Source organism: Carcharhinus amblyrhynchos, chromosome 18 (genome assembly GCF_965287045.1).
Source record: "Carcharhinus amblyrhynchos chromosome 18, sCarAmb.v2.hapA, whole genome shotgun sequence".
NCBI classification, from domain to species: domain Eukaryota; kingdom Metazoa; phylum Chordata; class Chondrichthyes; order Carcharhiniformes; family Carcharhinidae; genus Carcharhinus; species Carcharhinus amblyrhynchos.
In genome coordinates this window covers 48,633,301-48,639,300 of record NC_137341.1, presented here as the reverse complement: position 1 = coordinate 48,639,300, position 6,000 = coordinate 48,633,301, and the positions used below count along the sequence as shown (strand labels likewise).

The following is a 6,000-nucleotide window of genomic DNA, read 5'->3' as shown; positions in this document are numbered from 1 at the left end:
CAAGGTAGAGATCAGAAACTCAGCACATGGGAAATCATCACGGGGCCTCAAAAGTCCTTCTTCTCAGAGGGCTAAAAAGATTCCTGTGCTACTTTATTAGGAACCTGGAGTTCAAAAACAGGGAAGTTACGATAAACTTGTATAAAACATTGGTTTGGCCTCAATTTTTTGTTATGCATCCATTGGGAGGTGGGCATTGTTGGCAAGGCTAACATTTGTTGCCCATCTCTAATTTCCATTTCAAAGGGCAGTTAAGAGTCAACCACCTTGTTGTAGCTCTGGAGTCACATGTAGGCCAGATCAGGTAAGGGTGGCAGATTTCCTCCCTTAAAGAACATTAGTGAACCAGATGGGTTTTTCCGACAATCAAGGATAATTTCATGGTCACCATTACTGAGGCTGGCCTTCAATTCCAGATTTTATTAATTAACTTTAAATTCCACTAGCTCCTTTATTGAGATTTGAACCCATGTCTCCAGTGCATTAGACTGAGTCCAGTTCAGAACACCAGACTTTAGGAAGGATGTGAAGGCATTGGAGAGGCTCCAAAAAAAAGATTCATGAGAATGATTCCAAGGAATCACAGAACAATGGAACCATAGAATGGCTAAAGTACAGAAAGAGGCCATCCAATCCATCAAGTTTGCACTGACTCTCTGAAAGAACATCCCACCCAGGCCCACTCCTCTACCTTATTCCCAAAACCCTGCACATTTATCATGGCTAATCTTCCTAACCTACACATCTTTGAAAACTAAGGAGTAACTTAGCATGGCCAATGCACCTAACCTAACATCTTTGGACACTAAGGAGAAATTTTACCTTCACCAATCTACCTAACCTACACATCTTTGGACACTAAGGGGCAATTTTATCTTTGCCAATCCACCTAACCTACACATCTTTGGATACTAAGGGACAATTTTACCTTCGCCAATCCACATAACCTACACATCTTTGGACTTTATGTGAAGAACCAGAGGAAAAAATGCTGGAAAATCTCAGCAGGTCTGGCAGCATCTGTAAGGAGAGAAAAGAGCTCATGTTTTGAGTCCAGATATTCCTTTGTCAAGGCTAGATTGGAGAAGTTGGCAATGTTCTCCTTGGAGAGGACATTGAGAGGGAATTTGATGGAAGTGTTCAAAATCTTGAGGGCCCTGGACAGCGTAGATGGGGAGAAAAGTTCTCATTGTTGGAAGGATCAAGAACCAGATGGCACAAGTGTTAGGTGCTTAGCCAAAGAAGCAAAGATGACACCAGGGAAGAAGTGAACTTAGAATGCACTATCTGAGAGTGTGGTGGAGGCAGAGTCCACTGAAACTTTCAAAAGGGAATTGGATCATTATTTGCATACACTAAGATTGCAGGACTGTGGGGGAAAGGCAGGGACCTGGGGGAAAGTTGGGGGTGAAGGCAAGGTATGTAGGGGAAGGTGTGAGGGGTGAGAGGGGGTGAGGGGAAGGTGAGCAGAGGGGGGTAAGTTAGGTGATGGGAGAGGGGTGTGAGGTGGGGGGTGGGCGGGTAAGATGGGTGGTGGGGGATGGGTGTAAGGTGGGTGGGTGGGGGAGGGGTAAGGTGGGTGGTGGCAGAGGAGTGTAAGAGGGGTTGTGGGGGATGGGTGTAAGATGGGGGTGAGGGGAGGAGTGTAAGATGAGGGCTGAGGGGAGGGAGGTAATGTGGGTGGTGGGGGTAGGGGTGTAAGGTGGGTGGTGGGGGAGGGGTGTAAGATGGGGGGTGAAGGGAAGGGTGTAAGCTGAGGGCTGAGGGGAGGGGCTAAGGTGGGTGGTGAGGGGAGGGGGGTAAGGTGGGTGGTGGGGAGAGGGGTGTAAGATGGGTGGTGGGGGAGGTGTATAAGATGGGTGGTGGGCAAAGGGGGTAAGGTGGGTGTGTAGAAAAGGGGGGATAAGGTAGGGGAGTGGCACTCTGATCCAGCATAGATATGATGGGCCGAATGGCCTATGATTCTATCTCGGTTGTCCCATTCTTTTCAGACTTGCTTTTCAAATGGACAGATCTTGATTAGAAGAAAACTGCCCCCCCCCAAAAAAAAGCAGCAGAAAATTCGTATTTATAACAAGTGTGTTGTAAAAATTGGAGAAGGTGTCTCACCCTCCCCCCATCTTCTCCCCCACCCCTACCCTCACCCTCATCCCTCCTTCACCCCCACCCACCCTCACCTTACCATCCCCTCACCCTCTCACCCCCACCCTCATCCCTCATTCACCCCCACCCTCACCCCCCACCCCAACCCCCCCCCCCCCCCCGCACCCTCACCCCCCCACCCCCCCCGCACCCTCACCCCTGGAGGTTTACTGGTAATTTCGTGCTGGTGATTTCATGTAGGGGGAAAAGGGGGAGAGGAAGATCCCAGAGCTGTGAACACACGAGACAGACAAGGGGAGGAAAGCGGGAGGAAAGTGCTCTGTGCTATCGATTGGAATCTCTCCCAAGGGTTAAAGCGATGTATCGGAGGAAAGAAAATGAATTAAATAAAAGGGAAGGGAGCGTGAAACCGGAAGAAATGTGCGGCTGACGCCACTGAGTTGTGCTCCAGCTCTGAATGGTTATAACTGGGCTTTGCTGCTGCCTCATTCCCCCGGCTCTGGGCTCCCTCGCCAGGCAACTCCATAAGCTTCAGGATACAGGATTCCCTCGGTATCAAGAGAGCGACCTTCCTTCCTCAGCCATCTCAGAATCCACTCTCTTTTCTCCCCTGTCTCTCTCTCTCTCCTCCTCCTCCTCTCTGATTCTCGGGAGAGGAAAGGCTTGTTTTGGATTCCGGAGACGCCTTTCTTGCTGGCGTTGTGCGTGACATAGAGACAGACAGAGAGAGAGAGCTCGGGGCGGTTACAGTGCGAGGGACTGGTTTTAAAAATTTTAAATAATAAATATTCGCCACATTCTCCGGGGAGCACACCGAGGAAACAATGGAGCAGGGACAATTCTGAACGGTAAGAGGGTTGCCTGCTGAAATCATGCTTGTCACTTTCCTGGCGTTGTGTTGCAGGGCAGATGTTCATTTCTGGTTTAATGGTATATAAACCGCGACCCTGCCCAGGGTGCGCAGAAACCTGGTCCTGGCAGATGTGATGTGGCAGAGCATGTTGCAATGTTAGGTACAAGGAAGATAGTGTTGGAATGAGATAGCTAGCGTGTGTTTGTGTGTTTCTCTCTATTTCTGTTTGTGTGTGTTTGTGTTTCTGTGTATTTGTGTATCTGTGTGTTTGTGTGTATGTGTTTGTGTGTGTGTGTTTGTGTATCTATGCGTTTGTATGTGTGTGTTTGTGTATCTCTGTGTGTATCTATATGTATGTGTTTGTGTAGTTGTGTGTTTCCGTGTGTGTCTATTTGTGTATCTGTGTGTGTATCTATGTGTGTATCTGTGTGTCTGTGTATATCTGTGTGTGTATTTGTGTGTATCAGTACATGTGTATTTGTGTGTGCGCGTGTCTGTTTGTGCATTTGTGTCTGTGTGTTTGTGTGTGTGTATCTATGTGTGTATCTGTGTGTGTATATGTGTGTTTGTGTATTTGTGTGTGTGCGTGTGTGTGTGTGAGATATGCAGAAGAGTGAATTGAATAAGATAATGCTATGCGTGTTAGAGAGTGAATGTGTGAGAATGGCTGTCAGAGAGAGTGTGTATGTCTGAAAGGTATTACGTGTGAGAATTTAATTCAGAGAATAGTAGATGATATATGTGCTAGACAGGTGTTTATGTCAGAGTAGGATACACATGCCTGAGAATGTATGCCCGTGTGTGGGAGAGAATGAGTGGGCGAGAAATGTAGGAAGAATTGACGGCGGAATGATGCCAACATTGAGTAGGTTGGGTTAGTGAATGAAGGGGGATTGGGGGAATGAGCGAAATGGGAGCAGCAGAAGCAGATAGGATTAGAACCACTGGTTCTGGAGCAGATAAGCACCAACGCGGACTGGTTGGGCCGAACGGGCTTTTTCCGTTATGTAATTCTATGCACTATGGTGTGGTAGGAGAGAACGTGTGTGTGTGTGTGTGTGTTTATGCTTGTGTGGAATGTAAGACAGGGAATGCGTGTACATGTGTGCATGAGACAGCGGAGTGAGATGTATAGTTCAGTCTCCACGGGCGACAGAGAGTTTATAGGGATGAGGTTGTAGGGAGTGAGGATGTATGTGTGTGAGAGTAGGTGACGAAGAGAGGGGAACAGGAGTGTGTGAGTGACGAAGTGTTCCAGAATGAATATCTGACCATGTGAATAAATGCCTGAAGATTGATAGGCTGTGTTTATGTGAGGGTCAAGGTGCATGACATGGAGAGTGTGAGGGAACATGTGGGCAGTTGAGTTGTGAGTAAACCCTTTCTTCCTTGTGTATTTGTTTCCTTATTCGTTCATATTGGATGGGAGATGGTCTCCCAAATTGTCCCATGGTTTGGCATTGAGGTTGAGAGTGAGCAACACCCCCTCCCCCACTCCTCCGCCCCCATCGCGGGACACAGGCAGGGAACAGGGCACTAATCCATGCTGTTTCAGTTCAGGTGCCAGATCGCAACATCAGTCAGAGCTGACGGTGAGAATCCAACTGGAACTGAAATCTGGACACCTATCACTGGGTCAAATAATGTGATTTATTGAATTGGAAAAAAAACATTTTAATGATCAATGCGTTAAATATTGGACAGTCGGTCAGTGTATGTGTGTGTGCGTGTGTGTTTTTAGTGTGATGGGGTTTCTCTCAGTTAACCTTTATGGACCTTGAGTTTGTGTGTTGCTACCCCCATTCCTATTGTGTCAATAGACTGAGGCACCTGTGGAAATACCAATACAAGGTCCCTGGCTGATATGGTATGCGGCGAATATTTTTCACAGTTTCAGAATTCATGCAGCTTTTGGTGAAGGTTGCTGGTTAATTACTGTACTGTTCCGTGAATTCTTCAGTCTGCTCTCCTTCAAGTGATAGGTCTGAGCAGGTCTGTTTATCGAATAATCTTAGTGTTGCATGGGGGAGGTCAGATTAGTGTGCCTTCACACTCCCATCTTAAGTGCTACATTTTTTTCGATCAGGGGCCCTGTTTACCAGTCAGTCAGTGGACGGGGCTGAATTACAGTCCACGGACCGAAAATGAAAGCCTGGAGGTGCTGAAAGGACAGCTCCCTTTCAATATGTTGTTCCTAGGGCAGGACCCAACAAGCAGAAATCTGATTGGAACCGAGGCTTTATCTCGAGTGCTAAAATCCATAGAATGCAAGAAACAACAATCACATACTTTCTGGAAATGTATCGTAATCGTTCTTATTTTAATAAAATCGCTTCAACTCCCATAGGCCACATTCTCTTTATTTGAACCCAGCCTTTTCCAATTTAAGTATATTTATGGAGCCGTTTTATTCATATTAATATGCTCGAGAATCTTTCTTTTATTAAGTTCCAATAATTTTACCCTGATTTTGAAATATACCATTTTTAACAAGGGGACAACGGTAATAACGCAACTTCCATTGTAATTAGTTAATTTCAGAACTGAGATCGATCTGTATTTTGTTTTAAGTTTATTTATTAGCGTCACAAGTAGGCTTACATTAACATTGCAATGAAGTCACTGTGAAAATCCCCTAGTCGCCACATTCCAGCACCTGTTCGGCTACACCGAGGAAGAATTTAGCGCAGCCAATACAGAAAGCGGGAAAGTGGAACTGATCCACTTCAGATCAGCCATTATCTTATTGAATGGCGGGGCAGGCTCGAAGGGCTAGATGGCTTACTCTCGCTCCTAGTTCTTATGTTCTTATGTTCTTAATGCATCTAATACCATGGGGTGGTACAGTGGCACAGTGGTTAGCACACTGTCAGGGACCCAGGTTTGATTCTTGGCTTGGGTCATTGTCTGTGTGGAGTTTGTACATTCTCCCCGTGTCTGGGTGGGTGTCCTTTGGGTGCTCCGATTTCCTCCCACAGTCCAAAGATGTGTGGGTTACGTTGTTTGGGTATGCTAAACTCCCTCTTAGAGTCAGGGAGATTAGC

The 6,000-nt window shown here is 46.6% G+C and overlaps 1 protein-coding gene across 2 annotated transcripts in view; it reads left to right on the top strand.

The window, feature by feature from the left end:
• Positions 1-2,609: 2,609 nt before the first annotated feature.
• fbxl16 (F-box and leucine-rich repeat protein 16) overlaps positions 2,610-6,000 on the top strand; it is a 166,968-nt gene continuing 163,577 nt past the window's right edge. For both annotated transcript variants that reach the window (XM_080206150.1, XM_080206152.1), the window contains exon 1: positions 2,610-2,951. The gene's annotated coding sequence lies outside the window, so the exon portion shown is untranslated. The remainder of the gene's footprint in view (positions 2,952-6,000) is intronic.